Source organism: Cannabis sativa, chromosome 5 (assembly GCF_029168945.1).
Source record: "Cannabis sativa cultivar Pink pepper isolate KNU-18-1 chromosome 5, ASM2916894v1, whole genome shotgun sequence".
Lineage (NCBI taxonomy): Eukaryota > Viridiplantae > Streptophyta > Magnoliopsida > Rosales > Cannabaceae > Cannabis > Cannabis sativa.
The window spans coordinates 35,198,542-35,225,705 of record NC_083605.1 but is presented as its reverse complement, the minus strand read 5'-3'; the positions used below and the strand labels follow the sequence as shown (position 1 = coordinate 35,225,705).

The 27,164-nt window shown below is 33.7% G+C and overlaps 1 long non-coding RNA gene across 1 annotated transcript; it reads left to right on the top strand.

Moving 5' to 3' along the window:
- The first annotated feature begins 13,601 nt into the window (after nt 1-13,601).
- LOC133038572 (uncharacterized) lies at nt 13,602-14,409 on the top strand. Its single transcript, XR_009688077.1, has 2 exons — nt 13,602-13,747; nt 13,843-14,409. It is a non-coding gene; the product is annotated as an uncharacterized LOC133038572 (long non-coding RNA).
- Nucleotides 14,410-27,164: the final 12,755 nt, after the last annotated feature.

Here is a 27,164-nt window from a genome sequence, read left to right as displayed (position 1 = left end):
ATTATTACTTCATCCAATCAGAAAATATATATATAAAAAAAAAATAACAATAATATATTAAAATAAAAATAAAAAATAAAAAGAAAAATCTTCCTATGGATGCACAAGAAGAGAAAGTTGAGTGGTTTAGAGAGCACGTGATGACACGTGGTGGTGGGTGACTGACAACCGATCAGGGCGGTGGCCGCGGAGGGTGGCAGCCAAGTGAGCGAAGGGAAAGACACCGAACATTCTTGTCGGTTGCCAGTTGTGAGCGGACAGTCTTCCCAACGTGAGGTTGCAGGGAGAGTTTGGAGCACCCTCGGGCACTGTAAAAGAACCCTCCTCTCTCTCTTTTATTATTATATAATAATAAATAAAAAACCCTAATATTATTAACATTATATAATAATAATAATAAAATAAAAAACCCTAATATAGTAAGAGTTTTTTTTAGTATTTAAGTGGCTCGTCCGTACGAGGGGCTCTGAATCACAACATGGGGGTTTGGTTCTCCGTACAAGTATTGTCAGCGCTGGTCCAATCACGTCTTGTCACGTTAACCCATCCTTTCTATTGTTATTGGACCCTCCCACGTGGCTGTGTCTTGTTTGGTGGCTTTTTTTACATAATAATTATTGAAAAATTCTACAAGGTCGCATTTCTGTTTTACTGTAAGCCATCTTCATTGAACCCACTAAGGCTAATTAAGTGGTGATCAGGGAGGAGTGAAAATATATTATACCACCTCTCAAAAAATAATAAAAAAAAAAAGAGTAAGCCATCTTCATTTTTTGTATTAAAAATAAAATAATTTAGGTGACTTATGGTAATATTTTTATTTTTAAATTTTTATTTTTGAAAAATAAAAATGTATTTTATAATCAATTTTATTTTTTAATTTTAAAAATATAAAAAATAAAAATATGTTTTGTAAATTTTATTTTTATTTTTATTTATTGATTTTATTTAAGTCGAGTCTAAAGCCTGGTCCAAGATCGAGACTGGGGACAGGTCCAAGTCTAGGCCCGGGTTTGGATTCAATTTTCAATGTCTAAGTTGGGATCGGAGTCCAAAATATTAATTAAAAAAAAACTGTTTAAAAAAATTTTGATTTTCTCAAAATTTTAATTCTTAATTAAAAAAATTAAAAAGTAAAAACTATTTTATAAAAGATAATTTTGGAAAATATTTTTACTTTTCTAATTTTAAAAACAAAAAATTAATTAAAAAAGTGTTACCAAACACACCCTTAAATTATAATATTTTTTTAAAAAAATATTTTATTTAAAAGCAAACAATATGTATTTTATAGATTTTTTAAAACAAAATCAAATAAGTCAAAGTATTTTATATTAAAATAATTAATTATTTTAAATTTTATTAACGTAATAATAATTGTTTAGAATTTTTTTTAAAAAAAAAACTAGTGAGATATATTATGTAAAAAAATTTAGTTGTAATTTTTTAAATACTAAAAACAGAAACGGAGAATGGAGCTATGTTGTTGCGTTTGACTCCGGTGGTGGTGGGAGAGAATGGTTTGGGTGTTTATGGGGCCGGAGAGGGTCGTGAGAGGGATGGGGCAGTGGTTCCGGTTGGGGATGATGGTGCAAGCAGGAGATACTTTGTCAATGGTGTACGAAATAAGGGTAAGGTTATGGTGGGGGAAGAGGTGTTGGGTGATAGCTAGTCGTGAGGGTTTTGCATGTCAATGAGCTGATTGTAGATGAAATATTGTCGCATGAGGGTGTTCTTGATTTGGTAGAGATAAAGAAACAAAAGTTAAGAGTTGAGGGGGATGGTGTGCCGATTGTAGTTGTTAGTGAGGTGATGGACCATGATACTATTGAGGGGTCAAAAAGTATTCGAGGGGCGGAATGTGGAGCAGGCCCGCCTGACGCAATGAGTACGCTAAGTTGGAATCATCATGGGCTTGGGAACATGCACACGACCCAATTCTTTATGGATCTTATTATCCAAAAGAAATCCAATTTTAATTATTTTTTTATGTGAGATGATTTGTAGGAAGGAGGTTGTTGAAAGATTCAGGGTTCACAGTAATTATGAAGGATGTTTTCCTGTTGATGCTCAAGAGCATAGTGGTGATATTGCTATGTTCTGGAAGGATATTGAAGAGACTATTGTATTTGGTTATTCGAAAAACCACATAAATATGTGGTTGTTACGGTTGGGGGTATGGAGGCTTGAAGGCTTGAAGGCTTACAGGCTTGTATTGTGAGCTGAATAGAAGGTTTGGACGAAATACTTGGGATTCGATTTGTACTCTGAAGAATCATTCTACTCCTCCATGGTGTATTATTAGTAATCTTGAATAATATGGGGAGTAATGATGAGACGAGAGAAGGCCGGGAGGGCGTATCCTAACTAGCTATTGGATGGATTTTGAGGTATGCTAGATAATTGTGGGTTGTTTGATTTTGAGTTAAGTAAATATACTTTTACATGGGAACATGGTCGTGTGGTACGGATGCATGGATTGAGGCTCGCCTTGATAAGGCTCTTGTTTCGTAATCTTGGATGCATGGTCGTGTTGTCTACCTCAAATCATTGTCTAATTTTTTTAGAATCATGTATTTAGGTCATTTCTCTATGTGTTAAGCAATTTAAATTTGAAAACGATCATGGTCACGGGAGCCCATGTGTGAGCAGCTAGTGAGGGATGTTTGGGAGGGTAGTATGGAGGCAGATCTCTTTGAGAAATTTTCTAGGTGGGGCGGTTCCAAGTGATTGGGGTAAGAGTGTTACCGGTTATTTTAAGGAGGGATTGTTGCAGTGTAAGAGACGGTTGAGACAAGCTTCGTTAAAAAATTGATTCTGATTCACAAAAGTTGTATGAGGAAGAGAAATGTAAGTTTTATGAGATTCTAACTCAAAAAGAAGTTTTTTGGAAGCAACGGGCAAAGCAATTTTGGTTAAAGGAGGGTGATAAAAATAGTCATTTATTTTCATGCGGTAGTGAGTTCTTGTAAGGACAAATCATATTTCTAAGCAGCAAGATGATAATGGCGCTTGGTATACTTGGGATGATGGGCTTCCTCAGCTAGTAAAAGATTATTTCAATGGTCTTTTTACTGGCTCGGATACTGAGTGGGGTAACCTGCTTGATGATATTCAAGCTTTGATTTCAGCTTCTCAAAATGACGATCTGGTGCGACCTGTTTTGGAAGATGAAGTTCATAGGTCCTTGTTTCAAATGCATCTTGGGAAGGCTCTAGGTCTTGATGGGATGAGTTTGGGATTTTATAAAAAATTATGGCATATTGTGGGGGCAAATGTGGTGAAGTTGGTTCAATAGGTTTTCTTTTCGGGTGACTTTCCAATTGGCATTAATGACACCAATCTTGCTCTTATTCAAAAAATCAAGAATCCTACGGAGACACTACTACAAAAGGGTTTATTCCCGTTAGTTTTTAAATCAATTTTTTCTGAGGACTGTCGCTAATAAAGTTAAGTGACTATTTAAAATCATCAAGAATACTCTACTATTCCCGGCAGTTTTAAATAGTCATTTTACGATCCCTGGCTGTCCAAAACAGTCACAGTCTTTAAATTCAAAAATGAGTTATCTCTATCCCTGACGGTTTAAAACTGTTTGGTGTACTATAGCCAACAGTTTTAAACTGTCGGCAATAATAGTATACCGGACGAATTTAAATCGTTAGGGATAGTATGTTAAACTTATAAAAATCCAAAAAAAAAAAATCATTTTGTTCAGACATTTCAGATCTCGTGCCTCTCTTCTCTCTCTCTCTCTCTCTCTCCCTCTTTTCAAACTCATGATGGAACCCACCACCATGAAGCTTGCTCTCTCTCTCTCTCTCTCTCTCTCTCTCTCTCTCTCTCTCTCTCTCTCTCTCTCTCTCTCTCTCTCTCTCTCTCTCTCTCTCTCTCTCTCTCTCTCCTTTAAACTCATGATGGAACCCACCACCAATACCACAAATCCCACCACCACCACTATAAAGTTCTCTCTTTCTCTCTCTCATTCAGCGTGATAGTAGATCTTGAGGGTTGGTGGCCCCTCCTTTTTTCAATGACCGTAGGTTTACAAAATAATTAGTCTCCATTATTTTTATTTTGGAATTTATGTAATTTTGAGATTTTTGTATTTCATAGATCGTCGGGTATCTCAGGGTTGTTGTTTCAGTGAAGTCGTGGCTCAAATTTCACTTCCATTTTGAGTGCTCGTCAAATAAGATGAAGATCTAAAGATTTTTTCCTATGCATGTAATGATATATCCGACTGTGCAAAATCGTCGGCAATAATAGTATAGTTGACAGTTTTAAACAATCACCTATACTATAGGCGATGATGCAAAATCGTCACCTATAATGCTCACTATCCCTAACAATTTTGCACAATTGCCTATTCTACCCACTTTTCTAACTGTCGAATAGGCAACAGTCTTAGAGACCTACGGGATTACTTTAACCAACTGTTTAAAATAACTTAGAAAACTTAGTTTTTTAGTTGTGAGATGGGTGATTTAAGGCCACTTTCTTTGTGTAACGTGGTTTATAAGATTTTTTCTAAGGTTATGGCCAACTATTTTTAGGTGGTGCTACCACATGTAATTTGTGACACAAAGTGCATTTATATCGGGTTAGTTGATTTTTGATAATATCATGGTTTCATTGAGATCATGCCCTACTTGAAGCATAAGATTTTTATAAAGGAGGGGGTCATGGCATCAAAGCTTAATATGAGTAAAGCGTATAAGAGGGTGGAGTGGAATTATCTTAGATTTCTGCTTCAAAAACATGGTTTTTCACAACATTGGGTGCACCACGATGAGATATCATGTTGTTCATGGTGGTCATAAGATTGGACCTATTGTTCCTTCTCGAGAGATTAGAAAGGAGACTATTTGCCTCCTTACTTATTTTTTATTTGTGCTGAAGATTTTTTGGTGTTACTTTTACGGTATGAGGGAAATCAGTTAATAAAGGGGTGTCGTGTAGCTAGGGGTGTTCCATCAATCTCTCATATGTTGTTTGGTGATGATAGCTATCTTTTTGTCCAAGCTAATACAAGAGACGCTCAAAGAGTGGTGGAGATTCTTTATAAATTTGAGAGGATGTCAATACAAAAGGTTAATTTGACTAAATCTACTACTTTCTTTAGCTAAAATGTGAGTAGTGCTATTTGGGAGGCTGTTTGTGCTATTTTAAATATAAATGAAGTTGAACAGAATAGCATGTACTTGGGACTTCCAAGTACAATGGGTAGGAACAAGTCTACTGTATTGGGTTTTTTGAAACAGAAGATGAGAAAACGTATACAAAGTTGGAATAATAAACTCTTCCCAATTATGCTACGAGAATTTTCCTTTTGATTGTGGGAACATGTCATGAGTTGGAACAAGTCATGTCTAATTTTTCGTAGAAGTCATCCACGAAGTCCTATCAAAGAATTTTATGGATGAGCTGGGAGAGGATGGTGCATAGTAAGGAGGTTGGTGATTAGGTTTTCTCTCTCTTCATGATTTCAATTTGGTTATGTTGGGTAACAAGCCTGGAGGTTTCTGACTAAGCCTGATTCTTTAGTTTCTAGAGTCTACAAAGCTCAGTATTTTAAAAAGGAGAACTTCCTTTCAGTAGATTTGGGTAGTAATCCAAGTTATATTTGGAGAAGTCTTGATGAGGTAAAAGAGTTGATTCGTAAGGGGGAAAGGAAGGGAATGGGTAATGTGGAGGAGACTTTTTTATTTGATGATTCTGGCTTCTGAATGGTTCAATTCCGAGTCTAGTTAGTTTAGATCTAGATTTGGCCAGTGAAATGGTTAGTAGTCTTTTTGTGGTGGGTTAGAGAACTTGGGATGTTAATGTTGTCAAAGACTTGTTTGGTGAGAGAAAGTGGCAGCCAATATTCTTTGTATTCCTCTTTCTAATTCAGTTTCCAAGGACTACTTGTATTGAGGTGTACTCTTCTAGCGAGTATACCGTTAAGAGTGCTTTTAAATTGTTACAGATAAACTGAGATGGTAGTGTGGACAAGAAGATTGTGGCATTTTAGAAAAAGTTTTGACAGTTAAAAATTCCTCCAAAGGCAAAAAAAAAAATTATGTATGGAGAGGGCAACTAGTGGGTGTCTTTCGACGAGAGTTCAATTGAAGACTAAACACGTAAATTTGTGTCTGGTTTGTCATGGAGCAGGTGAATCTATTTTGCATCGTTCAGTTTCCTATGATTTTGCACAAAATTATTTGCGGTCGCGGGTTTAATTATGGTTCCAGTTGATGCAAGGTCGTTTGGGGGTTGGTTCTTTCACTCGTTCTCATGGCTAGGTGAAGAACAAAGTGTTCATGCAGTGATGTTGGTTTGAGCGATTTGGTTCGCACATAATCAATTCTTATGGAAAGGTAAGAAATGTTGGGTGGAGTTCGTTGTCAATTTAGCTCGTATCACTCTTGATCAATGGAGAAAAACTCAAGAAAGAAGTTTGTTTCCTTCATTTGATACTTGGTATATTTTGGATGGAGTTGAGCTATGGTCTAAACTAGGTTATGAAAAACTACTCAAGGTGAATATTAATGATGTGTTGTTTGATGAGGAGGGAAGGCATGGTTTTGGTGAGGTTGTTTGAGATCACCATGGTCGGGTCGTGGCTGGGATTTTGGGACTACGGGTTGGGCGAGTTCTTCCAGAGATTGTTGAAGACGTGGCTCTCAAAGAAAGTGCTTTCATAGTTGAAGTGTGATTTCCCAAGTGTTAGTATTATCGAATCTTATTGTCTAGTATCAGTACAAGTTGTTAGAAATTTGAATGTTTTGTCATCCACTTTTGGTGGTATTGTTAAAAATTATAAACAACTTCTATTTTCTTTTCATGATGTTTCTTTACTTTTTGTCACATGATGATCTGCTAATCGGGTTGCTCATTTTATAGTTAGAGCGTCTTGTTGATATGCTGATTGTATTTTTTTAGAATTCAATTTCCTTTTTTAATGTTAGTTATAATTGAGGCCGAATTGATCTAGTTGAATAAAATTTATAATTCATACAAATAAAAAAAAAAACTAAAAATAGAGACAAAAGTGACACTCATAGTGTGACCTTTTAGATCGTATTCTCATTCTCATATATTTGAATTTCAAACTGATAAGTACATGGTGGTCTTATGTAATTGAATTAATTAAAGGAGAATCTCATAGTTCATACACCACCCCTTTTTAATTTCTTTTTTTTTTTTTTAGGAAAATTCACTGTTATTATAAACTAAGAATCATTTACAACAACAGAGAATATAGGATAGGGAATTTCTCCTATCCAACTAATGTCATCATCCAACCCTAAAGCAAATTTAGCTAAACCATGTGCTGCTTCATTAGCAGATCGTTTTACATGGGTAATTAAAACCTGAGGAAAAAAAGACAAAAGATAACAAACATCCGTGATAAGATCAGAAAAACAAGATAAATCAGTAGAAGCATGATTAATAGCAGAGGAAACTCGCAATGCATCTGTTTCAATGTGAGTAATAGCAAGTTGATTTTGCAATGCCCAATTGAGAGCGTGGAAAAGAGCTTTTGCTTCCATCTCATCCGATCTAAAATTTCCTTGAACAACCTTTGAAAAAGCTGCAATAACAGTACCATTATGATCTCTAATTAGAGCACCAATACCCAACTTTTTCTGTTCTTCATTTGTAGCAGCATCCACGTTCATTTTGAAACCATTGAATTGAGGTGGCTGCCATTTAGCAGCCTGCTGAACCGTGGCAGTAGATGAAGTTGCAGGAAATTCACTGCTGGTAGCAGCAGCAGGTGGAGTACTTTTCCTAGCTCGAGTGAAGTCTTCAAGGAACCGCACTGCATAATTGACTATAGCAGCTGGTTGCCGTGGAGTACCCCCATGTACAACTTTATTCCTATCCGTCCAAATGCCCCACAAAATACATAACATCAACTCAAAATCTTGTTGACTCAAAACTGTTGATAAATTGAGTAAGTAATCACCATTGAACATGTTTTGAGCCCTTGAAAAATCAAGCTGAAACTTTGAAGATCTCCATATGGCTTTGGCATGCTTGCATCCAAAGAGAGCGTGTCCAATAGATTCCCAACTCGAGGCACAAAGAGAGCATTCAGCAGAAGTTAACACTTTTTTTTAAAAAAAAAGTGCAGCAGCTGTTGGGAGGATGTTATGTAGCACTTTCCAAACAAAAATTCTGATTTTTGGGGGCAAAGTCAGATTCCAAAAGAACTTCCACCAAATGCTTTGATTATCTGAAGTGGAGGAGCTGAGTTGTTCTTTTTTTTTTTTTTGTTTACACTTTACTATATATATTCTCGGATACTTAGGGCAGCTCCAACGCTTATGTTTGGAGATTGCTTGTACCGTAGTCTTGTTTTTTTTAAAAGAAATATTATATAAATTAATATTAACATATATATATATAAAATGTATTAAATAATAGAGTATTAAGATCATATCACAATTTTATTATTGATATAAATATATAACTGTGGGTTTATAGTATTGTCAGTTTTATTATTATTATTATTATTATTATTATTATTATTATTATTATTATTATTATTATTATTGTCTTTGTGAAAGAAATTATTAAACAGAGAGCAAACTGACGAGAAGTTAGCGCCTAATAATATAGTTCATACAGTTTTTTTTTCTCTCTCTCATACGGTCAATATAGATATATATAGGGAAACCGATAATATTAAGGGAAAAAAACAAAAAAATACAAAAAGGAAAAAAAAATTACAAAAATACTTTGGGCCGGCCCATTAAACATTTATACAGTCCACATACAAATATTTACAAAAATACCACATGCACTAAGCCTTCAGCTGTACAGAGCGAACCATGAAGATGAAAATATGCGCTCGTTTCAAAACCGCAAAACAACCAAAATGAAACCAAAACTAGAAAAATACAACTATTAATTCTGGCAAAATCAACTGGAAAAGAATACCTGCAATGATCTAAACTGAAAATGATGAAAAAAAAAATCAGAAAAACTGTGAAGAAACTGAAATTACACATTTGTTTTCTGTTTTATTCGATCAAAACAACTCCCCCTAATATCGAAATCCAGATTCATGAAATGTAGATCTGTAACAAATAGATCTGGACCTCCCACCAAATTCAAAACAATGTATGATGTGAAATTTTTTAAAAAAACCTCATGAATAATACATCTACGTTATATACAGTTACATTTTGATTTATTTTTTGTTTTGGTTGCCTTATAATTGCATTATCGTTTTATGATAGTTTATATATTATGCAAGAATTTAATTTGATGGGGACTAAGAAATAGTAGTTATACATAGTAAGTTTTGTGCAAAATAGTTGCATATTAATTTTATAGTGAAATAACATATGCAAGTAGCAAAACTATAATAAAACTACAAAACAACTGTATGCAAGTGCAAATAGTTGCCTTATAGTTGCATTATCGTTTTATGATAGTTTATATATTATGCAAGAATTTAATTTGATGGGGACTAAGAAATAGTAGTTATACATAGTAAGTTTTGTGCAAATAGTTGCATATTAATTTTATAGTGAAATAACATATGCAAGTAGCAAAACTATAATAAAACTACAAAACAACTGTATACAAACTAAAATACAGGGAAAACTCTTTGAACATCAACATCCATGATAAATCTCATTGTTACCCATTGATGATATAAAAATGGACAGGAAACAACTAGATAAAAAACATATTAAAAAAATACATACAGAAGGTGTAAAATTTCAAATATGGAAGAAAACCAAAAAGAAACCGAAAACAAACCTCGGTTCGAACATCAGCACCAACATTAGTTTTTTTCCCAGAAACGTTGACAATGAAATCTCTGCATTATTTGTTGAGCAAACATACATAAGAAGCACAATGATTTCCTAAGATTGTGCCTAAAACCAGTGAAAATATTTTTCATTTCTCAGAACACATTCCTTGACTTCGACTATTCTTTATTATTTGATTTTGTCTTCAGGTATTAGCTTTTGTTGTCTATACTCTTTCTGGCTTTATTCTCTACACAGTAGCTCCATATGTTATCAAGGTCCGTTGCATCGTAAGAATATATAAGAAACTAGCTTTACAATTAAAAATTAAAAATAAAAATAAAAGAAGAATTGTTATGTAAAAAAATTAAAAATTAAAAACTTAAATAAAATTAAAAATTAAAAACTGAAATAAAATTAAAAATAAAAAGAAAAGAAGAAAAAAAGAGAGTGAAATGATGGATTGATTGATAGAAGTCAATCCTAGACCTAAGCAACAATATATAAGAAACTAGCTTTACAATTAAAAATTAAAAATAAAAAAAAAAAGAAGAATTGTTATGGAAAAAAAATTAAAAATTAAAAACTGAAAATAAAATCAAAAATTAAAAATTAAAAACTGAGATAAAATTAAAAATTAAAAACTGAAATAAAATTAAAAATAAAAAGAAAAGAAGAAAAAAAGAGAGTGAAATGATGGATTGATTGATAGAAAATAAAAAAAGAGAGGGAAGAGAGTAGGATTTGATTGATGATGGATGGAATGATGACTAAGTGGTATTTGTGTAATAAAACCAACATTGTAAGTAAATAAGTTGATATAGGCGTGTGTGAGTATTTTGGTAATAAATTGTGCAAAAGTAATTTTTCATGTAAAAATTTCTAATATTAATGTATATAAAAGAATAATAATCACATTTCAAAAGAAAATAGTAATCACTAATTTGATGTATAATATAGGGAAAAAAACAGGAATATTCTAAAAAGGGAAAAATATTACAACAATACTGTGGGCCGGCCCAATGAACATTTGTACAGCCCAAAATGAAAATATTACAAAAATACCACTTGCCCTTACCTTCAGCCGCACGTCACAAACGAAGAGGATGAATGAAGCTCCATCGATGCAGTCGGCCACGCAACCAGAATGAAACCAGATCGAACGTAAAACAACTGTAAATCCCGTCGAATTTCAATAGGAAACGAACAAATCCAACGATCTAAACAGAAATTTTTTTTTAAAAAAAAAAAGAGCAGGACAACCGTGGAGAAACTGAAATTCAACATTTGATTTCGGTTTTTATAGTGCAATATCACTCAAACGAGCGTCGAAAATGCAGATTGAAGCAATGTAAATCTGTATTGAACAGATCTGGAGCTCCCCCTCAAATCCAAAAAAAAAAGGTATGAACTGAAAAAAAATTTCAACAATGATACACGGCATTTTTAGTTGCATTCTGGTTGATTCACTGGTGTGCAACAGGAAATTCATATGGTAAAACCAATAAACAAGAACTGATTCTGATTAAGGAACCAAGGGATACTAATAAGGTATTTTAATTTTTTTTGCGTTGGCTTACAGTTGCATTATCGTTTGAAAATGGTTTAGAAATCATGAAGAAGTGTCAAATGACAAGTACCAAGAGCTAGCATATATTCAAGGTAAGATTTATGTTAATGGTAGCAAATTAGTTTTATAATAGTTGTAAATCGATCTGATTCGAATAAACATGATGAAAAATGACAATGAGTAAGAACTATGTAATTTTGGGGATAGAATTGTGGTTTTTAAGTTGGTTTACAGTTGCATAATCATTTAATAATAGTTTCGTTACGTTTTTTTGCAGGAATTTATTGTGGAAAAGATAGAGGACAGAACAGTTTGAGAAATGGTTAGTTTCCCAAAATTTAAATGAAGTTTCTTAATAGTTTTATTCTCGTTTCTTTGTAGTTTATTAGCAACCAAAAAATGGCCAAATCAGGAATCAGGACAGGAAATACAATGCTTGAACAAAGGGACAGAGATAGAAGTAAGTTTGTACTCTATTTCATAACAGAATCAAACCAGTTTTAAAATTCGTTGCCTCGGACTAATAACCATTGCAAAAACACAGGAAAGGAAAGACATTCCATTCCTAGTCTTCTACAATGGACAATTCGATGATCGAATGAATTATGAAAATTATGAAGCCAGTGGACATTACATTTCAGCCAATTGTAACTATGAAGAATTGCAACAGAAACTCAAAGATGTCCTGGAGTGCAACCAAGAAAACACTGTTTTGCAACTGAAATATCAAGTGAAGGAAGGATACCAACCATTGAGGATAAAGGATGATCAAAGCCTGCATTTCTACATACAACTCAAACTGAAAGACCCCGACTTCACAACATACCCAATGTGTGTGAATCTCATCAACAAACCAACAACAACCATCGATGCATCATTCTTGGGAAATGACAATTCATTAATTACACATACAAGCGCCTTCCAACCAATCGAATACAATGCAGCAACAACAGAAGACTCAACAAATCAACAACATATAATTGAAGCTACAGTACCGGAATTTGGGGGAGAAAGTTTTGACTTCATGGACTATGAAAAACTTGTGGCAGAGGAGATGGTTGAGCAACTGGAAAACAACAGAAAAAAGGAACCAGAAATCACAGATTATGACGAACTACTAATCACAGATCCGCATCATCCTGAAATAGAAGAAGCACAAATATACAAAGACAAAGAAACACTGCAGAGTGTGCTTGGTTTCTATGCAATTAGGAACAACTTCCAATTCAGAGTTAAAAAATCATGTGCAAGAACATACAAGATTTGTTGTTTGGATCCAAAATGCAAGTGGGCACTAACAGCATCCAGAAACGGGCCAACAAAGTCATTCATCATTCGAAAGTACGACAGAAAGGTGATACACACTTGTGATCTAAACATCAGATTTTCCGACAAGAGACAAGCTACAACGAAATTGATTGGAAACTACATCAAGCCACGGTTCACCAACATAAAAACAACTCAAACGCCACAAGACATCAGAGGAGAAATGAAACACAAGTATGGGGTGAGAATGAACTACATGAAAGCATGGAGAAGCAAAGAGCACGCGCAAGAAGAATTACGAGGAAAAGCCAACGAATCATACGGAGTTCGCCGGTTTTTTGCACATGTTGCAAAAAACTAATCCCGAAACAATAGTGCACATGGAAACAGAGGATGACAACAGCTTCAAGTACTTGTTTGTCGCACTGGATGCATCAATAAAAGGATGGAAGAAATGCAAACCTATAATAGTTGTTGACGGAACTTTCCTTAAATCAACATATGGAGGTACATTGCTCTCTGCTTGTACACAGGATGCAAATGGGCACATTTTTCCACTAGCTTTTTCTGTTGTGGATTCAGAAAACAACAACTCATGGCAATGGTTTTTCACAAAAGTGAGAGAAACATATGGGATTAGAGAGGAACAGTGCTTGATCTCAGATAGACATGAGAGCATAAGTAAGGCAACTTGTCAAGTATTTCCAGAAATCACACATTGCTATTGTGTATTCCACCTGTTAAGCAACCTAAAAGCAACCTTCAAGAAGAATGCAAGCAAGCTGGATAAACCATTCTTCGCTGCGACGAAGCATACACAGAGAGGAAATTTGAATACCATATGAGCGAGTTGGACAGCTTGGACATCCGTGTAAGACCATATTTACAACAAGTTGGATACCACAAATGGTCAAGATACCACTGCAAAAACAACAGGTATTCAACTATGACTTCAAACATTGCTGAATCTCTAAATGCAGCAAACTTGGCAGCTAGAGAGCTACCAATCACAACACTAATGGAGTCATTGAGAGCATTGATTTAACAATGGACATACACAAACAGGAAAAAAGCACAGAAAACAACAACATTTTTAACACCTACAGCAGAGAAGAAATTAGTCGACAACTTTGTGGACTCATTGACAGAAAATGTAATGAAATGTTTAATATTTTAGTTGCATTATAGTTTCTTAATAGTTTGTTTGTCGTTGTTATACATATTAACAGTTTTACACTTAATCCGCAGGTAAAACCAATAAACGAGACCATGTTCGAAGTCGTTGAACTAACCAGATCATGGGTCATCAACCTCAAGGAGAAAACATGCAGTTGCAACAGATTCCAACTTGATGAGTTACCGTGTGCTCATGCGCTTGCTGTTATAAAAGAGATGAACTTGAATGTTTACAACTACTGTTCGGGTTATTACACCACGCGAACATGGCTTGAAACATACAACGGCTCAACATATCCGGTACACAATCACACAACTTGGGATGTGCCACAAAACATAAAAGATATCATTGTTCTACCACCAAACCAAAAAATAAGATCTGGAAGACCAAGGAAACGAAGGTTTTTATCTGAATGGGATACAAAAAAACATAACAGGTGCAGCAAATGTGGACAACACGGACACAATCGAAAGACATGCAACAATCAAGCAATAAAATAGATACATATGAAATATTTGAATTGTTTAATTTTGTGTGCAAATTCAAACAGGTTGATCTGTGATGTTCTAAATACATGGGATTTCATTTTTATGAAATTTGAAACAGTTTTTTAATAGTTTCAAAATCGTTTTGTTACAGTTGCGACCCTTTGTAAAATATTAAGTACCGGAATGACTTGAATAATTGATAAAACATAACTTGAATAAAGGGAAAAGGATTAATGGAATACGAAGAATAAAAATACATTCATAGCACAATTTAGGAAAAATAAAAACATAGTTTGTATTCAGTTGGTTAATAGTTTCTCCATAGTTGTGCGACCGTATATAAGAACTTGAACAATTAAAAAAAACAAACAACTTTGGGAAATACAAACCTATACAATAAAGATATTATAAGGAGTAAATGTCAAATATCCTAAAAGTTTTAAACCAGGTACATAGTATAAAATCAAATATAATACCTACATTGAAACAACAACACTAAAAATTGTCTGGTAATAGATTCAACAAATAACAGAAAAGAGCCACCAAATTAAAAGATCCTATTTCTTCAATTTAGATGCCTTAGAAGACTTGCTTTGCTTCTCATCCTCGCTGTCAATGCTTTCGTCAATTTTCCTTTGGCCGTACGAGAAGAAAAGTGAAGCAAGTCGGGTACGATAAACTTCGATGTCAAAGTCTGCAGGGACATCCTTTTCGTGGATAAAGAATTCAGCAAAGGCAGCAACATATGCCCCGCAATCACTATAAAAAACAGAAAGAAAAAGTAAACAGTTTAGAAACTAAACAACAACATAAAAGAAACTTAAAAGAAACACTCACTTCTTCTGCTGAGACGCAAGACCACTAAGCTCCACGATTCTGAATGGAGCTGTAGGGTCGAGCGAGGCGGGAGCTTGTGCTCTATTCTTCCAGAACCCAAGTAAATCGAAAAACAAAGGCAGCAACACGGAATAAGCCTTCATCGCATTCCTAGCTGCGGCATTCATCTTCGCGGTCCTCAAAGAATTGTACAGAAACAACGTCCCTTCGTTCAAGTCAAGACGCCCAAAAACCCAATGACTTTCCCTTCTTAAATTGATGATGAATAGCACATGATCGGCTTCATACCAAGGCTTGGAACAGGGCATGCGCATACCTCGGATGTAATGCGCTATTGGGTGGGCAGCGTGAATGTGTGACATCTTAGTCTTCATTGACTTGGCCTTGTTATATTTGTGGTACAATGCTTGGATGGAATCATCAAACAGACAATCAGTAGTTGCGAAATTCAACGTCACAGCGGAAGAATATTTACCTTTTTTTCGAAGGTAATAGAATATGGTGTTCATATGCTGAGAAAAAAAACAACACAGAAACACAAATGAAAAAGGTTGAACAACTGTAAAAAAACTGCAATGCAGTATCAAAACTAAAAAACATTTATAAAGCAACTGAAAACAAACTATCATAACTACAATATAAATTAGAAACTTTACCGAGTCGTTCATAAACATGTCGCATGTGGCCAAATGATAAAACCAAGTTTTATCCTCAACATAATCAACACCTAGCCTAAAACCCGGGGTAAATTTCTTTGTGCCGTCTTCATAACAATTATAATGCCTACAACAACAAAAAAACAGCAAAAAAATAGCATTAAAACAGGAATAAAACTGGAAAAAAAAAACATAATACAAAAACAGATTAATAAAAACAGTCACCTAGGATGTTTAAGCAATCCTTCACCAATCCAAGCGTCAAATTTTGCCTCAATCTTGGTAGATACGGGATCAGCAAAAGCATCATTAAGAGCATAAAGGCCCTTCACATAAGTCACCATTTTGAAATCCCTATCATCCTCAGCTGATTGAGAACCTGAGGACATAAGCTCCATTGGAGTGCTCCCGACATCAGCAGACCCGAAATCAACAAATGGAGATTTCAAGGCCGGAGCACGCTTCCTCTTATCCAACAGAGGTGTATCAGAGACAGTGTCCTCAGTTTCTTCATCAGTATGAAGGGCATCTGACTTTTCACCAACAACATCTGGATTGGGTGCGGGGACCTAAAAAAGAAAGAATGCATTAAAACAGTTGCAAAACATACTAGAAACTAATGAGCAACCAAAAAGAAACCTAGTTTTCTTGAAAACAATTAAAAGTAAACTTACATGGATTTTACCAACAGCCTCCAAGCCAGCCAACACAACTTGATCATCATCTATTTCAAGCTGGCTCAACCCATCAAAGAAATCGTCCCCCTTCAATCGAGACTCATCGCCCTTCGGCTTCTCAACATCCTTAACATTTTTATCACTCCCTCCAACAGCCTCAGATGGATTCACATCAGCAGAAGGAACAGCAGTAACAGCCTTGTCAGCATCATCAGCATCCCCACCAACTTTAACCAACTCACCACCATCGTCGGAGTCGGAATCAATATTTTCTGGATCAGGCAATTGCTTCTCATCATCCTCGGCATCATCATCATCATCATCATCAGCATCATCATCAGAATCTTGAGTTACTAATTCATCCGATGACTTTCCCTGTATCAACCAACATAAATGAAACTTAAATAAAACAGTAAAGAAACTTTAAAAAAAAATATGAAAAAACCTAAACAATAAAATAAGAATAAATACCTCATCAGAAGGACGACGATGAATGGCATTAACCTTCTCCTGGATATCCTTAATTACAGTCATTACGGACTTGAAATTAAAATCAACAAAACACCTCAATGAAATGAAGTCCTCGGCCAACGATGATTGATTCGAAATGAGCATCTCCAGCTTAGATTTCATCCAATCAATATCTGCTGAATCAGACTTCTTTGAAGATGACCCACCCTCGAAGGATTGCTTCGCTACACCACGGTCATCAATAGATTCATCGAGAAATAAACCGTCAAGTTGAAGCTGCCGCCTCTCTTCATCAGTAGGACGCATGTCTTTTATCTTCAACTGAACAGCATAATCAAACATAATATGAAAAAAATTAAAACAATTGGAAAAACCAAAAAATAACAACATAAATAAAACTGAAAAGAAACAGTAAAGAAACAGTAAAGAAACTGTAAATTACCTTCTCCAAAGGTAAATCAAAAATCTTGCCCTTCAAGTCTCGAAGGGTTGGATTTTTGGTGACGATAGTGTTGCACCAGTTCAGAATCCTTGGAATAGAAGATGAAACTCTCTTACAGAAAGAGTTCACCATTGCAGGACAACATTCATAAAACCAAACCGTGAAAACCCAAGGACATCCCAATGCCCTATACCAGCCATCATATTGGCCTCCCTTCTCTGCCTTTCTATTTTTCATAATGATCCCATGCTCGATCCTACCTTTGAATGAGTCAATTGTCAATTCAAATGATTCCCTACCCCAACAATACTCATCCCACCGACCGCTATCAACTACATCTAGAACAAACCTAGACACTTCTTTGTCAGGAGTATTGCTAAGAAGAAAACACTGAATGAAATACAAAACAGCCATTTTCAAACCAATAGACTCATCCAAACCCCACCGACTACTCAAAAAAGCATCCTCGATGGCTTTGTGGTCAATAGTTTTTACACCACGGAAACATGTTTCTACCAATTGATTTGTTTCCTGTGAAAACAACAACTTGTTGCAATCACCGAAACAATCTAAACCAGAAATCAGGTAAAATTCTTCGGCACTAAACCGTATGCAACGGCCAGCAACCTTAGCCCAAAACTCTTTAGGATTGGGCTGTAAAACTTCCCTTAGTAATAAACTATGTACGACTTGCGGATGAAAAACAAACTCAGGCATATCCAGAAAATGCCCAAACTGAGTTTGACGAAACAAAGAAAGCAAATTAACAGATAAAGTGTTCTTAATATTATCTATCACGGAATAAACACTGGTGCATACACATTTAGATCTGTAAAAATCAGAAGGACTAAATTTACAGTCCCAAACCTGCAACATAACAAAAATGGCCAAAATAAATTATAAATCCTGAATAAAACAGTATGAAAACTGTAATACAACTACAAACAAACTACAAACAAACTATCAATGACAAACAACTACACAGAAAAAAACAGTAAAGACCTGAAATCGTTTGGAAACATAAAAAAAAACAGTAAACAACTAACCCTAAAGGAAATCGAAAAATACAGTATAAAAAGAACAATAAAACTATATAAAAACAACAAACAAACTACAAAACATATACAACTATAGAAAAATATAGAGCAAAGATTTAAAAATCGTTTTGAAACCTAAAATATAACAGCAAACAACTAAACCTAATGAAAATCGAAAACACGTCAAAACATACCATTAACAAACTATTAAAAAACTGATAAGAAACTACAGACGACTGATTGAAAACACTAAAAACGAAAACAAAACACATAACCTGTAAGCACAAAAAAACACTGAAAATAAAGAAAACAAAACCAAATTAAAGAACAACACCCAGACCAGAATCAAATGAAATGTTCAAAACCAACAATAAATAACTAAAAAATTTAAAAACATGAAACAAAATGCGCAAATGAAACCCTAAAATTACACAAAGCAGAATGAACATAAAAACGCCAAAATCTGGGTAAAGTATAAATGAAGGAAAGGGGGAAACGAAAATAAAACTAAAAACCAACCTGAGTCCGATCTTCAGCATGTGCAATAGTTTTTTTCCCAGAAATTTCTGGAACCGTGTGCTCCTCCAAGTTGAGCTTCGTTTTCTTCGAAGAATGGGGTCTCCCACGCTTGGGCATTGGAGCTTCAAAATCAGAATCAAAATCTTCAATGATTGGGCGTTTACCCTTGGATTTGTTGGCCAACGATTTCTTGCCCATTTTTGATTTCTGTTTGAGAACTGGAGAAGGGGATGATGATGAACGAGTGATTGCCATCTTATAAATAAGATTGAAAAAAACTGAAACAGAGAGGGAAAAACAGTTGCTAAATCGTGGGCTAAGAGGAAGTTGAAAATTCGTGGATGAACCAAAAAGAAGAGGGAAAAACGTGATAAATTATGGGTGGTTAATGGAGGTTACTTGAATTCAAATGAACTTAGAAAACAGAAATGAAGAATCGAAAATGAAATGAAAAGAAAATGAAAAAAGAGAGGGAAGAGAGTAGGATTTGATTGATGATGGATGGGGAGAGCACACGTGTATGCATGGAATGATGAGTAAGTGGTAATTGTGTAATAAAAGCAACTTTGTAAGTAAAAATGTAGTCATAGGCATGTGTGAGTAATTTTGTAATAAATTGTGTAAAATAGATTTTTCATGTAAAAATTTCTATAATATATAAGCTTGTATTGTAGTTTTTTTATTTCATTTTTCTAGGTTAGCTGGCAATGGAAGAGAACTATAGAGAGTAATTAATTAAGGAAAAGATAATAGTTCAAACAGCTTTTCTTTGTTTTTTTTTTCTTTTTTAACATTGACTGTCCTATTTAAATAATAATAATAGCATATGAGCTTATTCATAATATTGTTATTTGAATTTTAGCAGGAGGTTTTATTGGGAGGTGATATAAGTGGAGAGCAATTGAGAGGGACCACAATCACAATTAATGGTGTTGTGGTCTTTAAAAAAAGAAATGGCCCACTTTCACTTTCACTACTACACATAAAAACACTTCTACTTCTCACTAGCTTAATATTCAAAAAACTAAATTTAATGGAAACCCCATCATTAATAAATTAGTCCTTTTTTCTTCGAATATTCGATGCTATATAATATAAATATATATATATACAAAATGAAAATAATTATAATAATTCAATAGAAATAGTTCATGAGTTCAAAAAAATAGAAATAGTTTATGATTCATACATTATAATGACACAGCAAAATACTTTACGCAACAGGATAACCTTTTTGTAATTATTTAATTTTGAACTCCGAAAAATCAATAGGCCATCCTTAATGTAATTCTAAAGAAAGAGTGTTGAAACCTCTGAGAAAACAACACAAACAACTATAATTTTTTATACTTATGTATATTTTTAGTTATATAATTAATTTCTTTTATATTATTCAATAAAGAACGTTATTTTTATTAAAAAAATGTTTAGTTGAAGTGATATTTATGTAAAAAAAAAATCTAATAATATTTAAAATCTATTGTTAATAATTTTAGTTTAGTGGTAAATGAAAAAGCCCCTACTTTAATTTTCTAATTGTTTTCATTTTTAGAAATATCATACATTTTTTTTATAATAATAATAAAAAGATATTTATTTTGTTAACTTCAAAAGATAGCGACATTACAACAGTAATTTTTTGAGAAACAAAAAACAAGTTTGTTCTATTTTATTGTTTTTTTTTTTTTTAAAAAAATACACTAATAGGCTTAAATTTAAACAGGCTAAGATCCTGTATGTGTTTGGGATGAGCTGAAGAGGTGCAACTCTAAGATAATTACAAAAATCCTTAAAATACTAATTTGGGCATTCCCATCCCATGATGTGATATAACATCTTCAAACAGGCCAAGATCCTATATGTGTTTGGGATGAGCTGAAGAGGTGCAACTCTAAGATAATTACAAAAAACCTAGAAATACTAATTTAAGGGAAGGATGGCCCCAACTCTTATATGTTTGATGCTCCAAGTGCCTATTATTGAAGAACCACTTGTGCTGCAACCCTCCCCTTGTTCTTCCATTAAACGAGTTGGGGAAAAGTAGCTGAACTTGCCTAGTTCAACCAAATGACTCCAACAGCCCTTCTTGTTCTTAATACCGTAGGACTTTAAAAAGGGATCCACGTTGGTAACAAGTGACCTAACCCTAAACTCAATCAGTAGAGCCTCGAATTGAATGTTGCGATATTTAGCACACGCAAGTGTACGTATCGTTTCAAGTAGTAGACTCACTAGGAGTGAGGTCGATCCCACAGGGAGTGTAGTTAAGTACATTAAAATTAAATTTTTACTTCTATTTGATTAAATAAAAGATAGGAAAAAAAACAATGAAGTATAAGAAAAATAGTTGGAAGCAACGATTCGAGAAAATTGATAGTTAATAAACTACGGTGTCGATTTCAATTGTTTTTATTGAATATGGCCTAATATGATTATTTTCCTAATATTAATTCCTATGCAATAGCAGGTTTACTAAGGTAATTTATAGTCTTCTCAGATATATAAACCTCAATTACATGTAAACTTTCTACTCTCGTGATAAATTTAACATGCAACAGGCATTAAACACAGAAACCCTATAAGCTATCTAAACCATATAGGTACTCTCGTCCTATATCGAAATTCAGTTCTATTCTACTATAGCATATTTGACACTCACTTCTCAGATCTCGCATCAAAATCATAAAACAGTTAATTGGTGGCCAGACAATTAAAAGTAATTAAGCACAAATAGAATAAAATACATAGAAATTAGGGGGAAAATAAATCATATTAAAACCATAAAACAATGTTAAACAATATCCATCTAACCCTAATAAAGTGTTTAGTTATTCATGTTCATTGAAGCACAATTACACATATTAACTGATAGAAAAGAGATGAAAAATAGAGAAGAGAAGAAAAGAAGAATGCTGAAAACCCTGAGCAGTATGTCTCCAGTATTGCAGTTGATCTCTCTACTCTGTATCTGAACTCTCACTTTTTTTCTCTCTGAAATTGCTTGATGAAATCAACTCTCTTCTGCTCTTTATATAGGCATTCAGGGCCTAAAAAGATAGAAAAACGCACATGTTAAATGCCCATTCGAACTAGGAAACCCCCAACACCCACGTGAGATAAAAATACGATTTTTGTGCTGTTTAGGGAGGCGGGCCGCGGCATGCTAAAGCCATGCCGCGGCCCGTGTTGGAAGTGATTTTTCTGCTGCATTGACTGATAGTATTTTGGCCATAACTCTCTCAATATTGCTCAGAATTGGACAATTCAAGATGTTCCGGAAAGATAAAAGAGAGATCTAGAACTTTTATGTTTTGACTTTTTCCAAAATCTAATCAGAACATCGTCGAATTCAGGCTTGAAGTTTCAGCTTGCACAATTTTCTCTATTTTAAATATCATGATATTTTTTATCTTTTTCCCATCTTTTTCTCTGATATTTTTCTAATCTTCTTCTATTTTAAATCTGTAAAAATAAAAGATAACAAGCGTAAAAATGCTCCAAACACGATTAAAACTTAATTAAAAATATACTAAACTTAATCTAAAATTAATACTAAAAATAACCTAACAAATTCCCCCAAACTAAGCTTTTACTCGTCCTCGAGTAAGACACTAAATAAACATTAAACAAGTCAATTTCCAAAACCTGAGTAAATTTCAAGTAGCTTCAATAACATGATTATGAAAATTTTCACTTATACATATAATCCAGAATTTCAGTTCAATTACACCCTTGACAGATTTCAATTTATTTTCATTTAGCTCATGAAACCATAGAATGCAATTAACTAACAATTAAACCACTTTATGCATGCCAATTACAATCATCAATCCACTAACCCAAAATTCCATATGCTTGCAATACTTACTATTCTCCACTAATATAGATTAATGCACAACTAAGAATCAGAAGGTCTTTCTAGGCTTGTAATGTTAGGCTTAGGGTAAAGGTAGTTGAAATGGTCATTTAGGCTTTACTATACCATAAGCTTCTCCAATCATGTCACCCAAAATATTTTTCACACAATCCCAATACCCCTTTTTTCTAATTGCATGAGAGATATTATTATTTTCAACAAGGTTGCAACAACTTTATATTTATCTTTTTTTTATAGATTTGACAATGATTGTCAGTTTTTTTTTTTCTTTTCTCCTTTTTTTTTCTTTCTTCAAGTTGTTGCCAATCATTTTTTTTTATATTCTCTCAATTTTCACATTTTTTTTTCACACACATACAACAAACTTCCCATCCAAATTCCCCCAAACTAAAGATCTACTTATGGTATAATTAGGATTAAATCTTTGGATATTCATGGGTTTATCTTTTTTCTTAGGCTCAATATGTGTAGAAAAAAATAAGTTAAGGCTCAAAAAGGGTAACTAGGATAAAATTATAAGGATGGCTTGACAGGCACAATCGATCCAAAAAAATTGCCTAAATCACTTTCCTAGTCATGCATAATTTATTATTTCGCCTCAAATAGCAAGAAAGCAAGTTCTAGAATTTTTGAAACAACTTTCCACAAATCAAATTAGCATACCTAAACCAATTCAATTACTAGAAAATTACCTAATATGATTCTATGTTCTTTTAAGTATAAAATTAAAATTAGTCAAGAGTATAATATCACCCAGCACACGGATTTTTCAAAATAATTAATTTTTCAAATCATGCTATCTACCTACTTTCAAATTGACTCATATTAAGAAAATTGACTCACAACAATAAAAACTAAAAACTAAAAATTAAAAATTAAAAGACATAAAACTTAAAAAAAAAAAACTCAAAATAAAAATTAAGTCACTCCTTCCCCCAAACTAAAGTGACACATTGTCCCCAATGTGACATTAAAGAAAAAGGAAAGGAAACTTACCTGGGCGCTACATCAACAAGCGGTTGACGCCCGTAATAAGCGTCATGCAAGACAACTTGAAAATTATTGTTGTACCTGCCTTCAAGCTTGGCAAACGATGAGTTTGAACCAAAGTCAGCACCAACAACATAAGACTTTGGATGATATGCTTGGGGAGAAGCCTTTCGTAACTTGTAGAGGATATAATATGGTATTGATGAAATACATGGATTCATTGGTGGTTTATTAGTCAATATCATTGATGAAGTCGAATCAATGATGTCATGTGCTTCCTCATCCTCCAATGTCACAGTAGCTACACTTTCATCTAACAACCCTTCTTCTTGTTGCTCACTCCCCACATGGCTATTCATACCCTCACTTGTGATTTCATATTCAATGAGTTCTTCTTCACAAGGATCTTGATCTTCAATTGTAGGCTCATTGTCTTCCTTGTATTCAACTAATGACCCTTCTTCATTGTAGCAATAACTCTCGTAACTTTCATTATTGGAGTTATTACATTTTGAATCATGAGCCACTGAATTATCACATAAGGATCTCACCATGTCTGTTAAGCGATTAATCTCTCCTGGAAGTGATTGCATAAGTGCTAGTAGTTGCTCCTCTTTTTCAGTTTGTTGAGATGAATTTGGGCAATAAGGTGGGTATTGGTGACTCCAACCCTGAAGTGATGGATCCCAAACCAGTCATAATCAAAATCTGCCATATTATTCAATAGATCGATTACGTCATAGCCTCTCATTAATAGAGGCGCTCCAGTTGCCTCTGCTCCATAATCAACCCAACTTCTTGTTTCATTATTAAGTCCACTATAAAAGAGCCACGTAAAACACCCACTTGAGAAAGTGGGATAACATCTCTCTCCATACTCTTTAAATCTCCTCCAAGCAGAATAGAATGGTTCATTATGTTGTTGGGCAAAATCCTCAAGATATAGCATTTGAATTTATCTTGCAGGTCAAGCTCATCAATAAAACATTAGTAAAATAAAATAAAACTAAATTAGTACTAAAAAGATAAAAATTTGAAACAAAAAAATAAAATAAAATTAATACTAAAACTAAAAAGAAAAACCAAATTAGAAAAAAATTTAATTTTTAATAATATTAACTATCACTCCCCGGCAACGGCGCCAAAAACTTGTTGCGATATTTAGCACACGCAAGTGTACGTATTGTTTCAAGTAGTAGACTCACTAGGAGTGAGGTCGATCCCACAGGGAGTGTAGTTAAGTACATTAAAATTAAATTTTTACTTCTATTTGATTAAATAAAAGATAGGAAAAAAAACAATGAAGTATAAGAAAAATAGTTGGAAGCAACGATTCGAGAAAATTGATAGTTAATAAACTACGGTGTCGATTTCAATTGTTTTTATTGAATATGGCCTAATATGATTATTTTCCTAATATTAATTCATATGCAATAGCAGGTTTACTAAGGTAATTTATAGTCTTCTCAGATATATAAACCTCAATTACATGTAAACTTTCTACTCTCGTGATAAATTTAACATGCAACAGGCATTAAACACAGAAACCCTATAAGCTATCTAAACCATATAGGTACTCTCGTCCTATATCGAAATTCAGTTCTATTCTACTATAGCATATTTGACACTCACTTCTCAGATCTCGCATCAAAATCATAAAACAGTTAATTGGTGGCCAGACAATTAAAAGTAATTAAGCACAAATAGAATAAAATACATAGAAATTAGGGGGAAAATAAATCATATTAAAACCATAAAACAATGTTAAACAATATCCATCTAACCCTAATAAAGTGTTTAGTTATTCATGTTCATTGAAGCACAATTACACATATTAACTGATAGAAAAGAGATGAAAAATAGAGAAGAGAAGAAAAGAAGAATGCTGAAAACCCTGAGCAGTATGTCTCCAGTATTGCAGTTGATCTCTCTACTCTGTATCTGAACTCTCACTTTTTTTCTCTCTGAAATTGCTTGATGAAATCAACTCTCTTCTGCTCTTTATATAGGCATTCAGGGCCTAAAAAGATGGAAAAACGCACATGTTAAATGCCCATTCGAACTAGGAAACCCCCAACACCCACGTGAGATAAAAATACGATTTTTGTGCTGTTTAGGGAGGCGGGCCGCGGCATGCTAAAGCCATGCCGCGGCCCGTGTTGGAAGTGATTTTTTTGCTGCGTTGACTGATAGTATTTTAGCCATAACTCTCTCAATATTGCTCAGAATTGGACGATTCAAGATGTTCCGGAAAGATAAAAGAGAGATCTAGAACTTTTATGTTTTGACTTTTTCCAAAATCTAATCAGAACATCGTCGAATTCAGGCTTGAAGTTTCAGCTTGCACAATTTTCTCTATTTTAAATATCATGATATTTTTTATCTTTTTCCCATCTTTTTCTCTGATATTTTTCTAATCTTCTTCTATTTTAAATCTGTAAAAATAAAAGATAACAAGCGTAAAAATGCTCCAAACACGATTAAAACTTAATTAAAAATATACTAAACTTAATCTAAAATTAATACTAAAAATAACCTAACATTGAACAGTAAGGTTTTGGGGTAACTTAGACTTACGTTCTTTTGGAGACATGATCTCAAAATTAAATTGACATGGGGAAAAAGCAACAATAATTTTAGGTAAAAATAATAGCCTCACTACAGGATACACATGTAAACTAAGGAGTTTTAGCCATGCCGCATCTCGCAAGAAACAGTATTTTCCATTAACAATCTCATCAATAAAATGTCTAGAGCGAATAGAAGTATCCTCTCAATAAAGTTTTTCGTTAAACAACCTAACTTTCTCATCATTAGTTTCTAAAATTATTTTCGAATGTTCAGGTCGTGGCCTTAAGGGTAAAGCTAGTAATTTAGATTTTTCCATTCAAATAAAATATGAAAATTCCAATTTTGAACCAGAAATAAACATTCTTTTCTTAAGGAAAAGAAGATGTTTATAAGGGATTCTAAAATTTTGGAAAATAATTAAATTCAGGGAAAAGAATTTTTAAAATTTGAACTACCTAATCACTTTAGAACAAAATTGTAAAGACCGCCTATGAATAATACTTTGACTTATTAATTATTTAAGAATTACGTATTAATAATTATGAAATGCATATATATTTTATATATCATATGTGTTTTTATGCTATTTTATATTTAATTACCTGATTTCTTTAATTGTGTTCGGAAGCTGTGGAAAGCGACGTTGGGCCTAGAGAGTTGCATTTTATAATTTAGTTTATTATTGGAGTTTTATCATTTAATGGTAGAGGCGTTAGAATTTTCGGGGATTAGTATTGGACCATTTTGCCCTTAAGGGATTATAATTATTTTATTAAGGTCAAGGGGCATTTAAGTCTTTTTCTCCTTGCTTTGTCTTGTAGTAGGCTC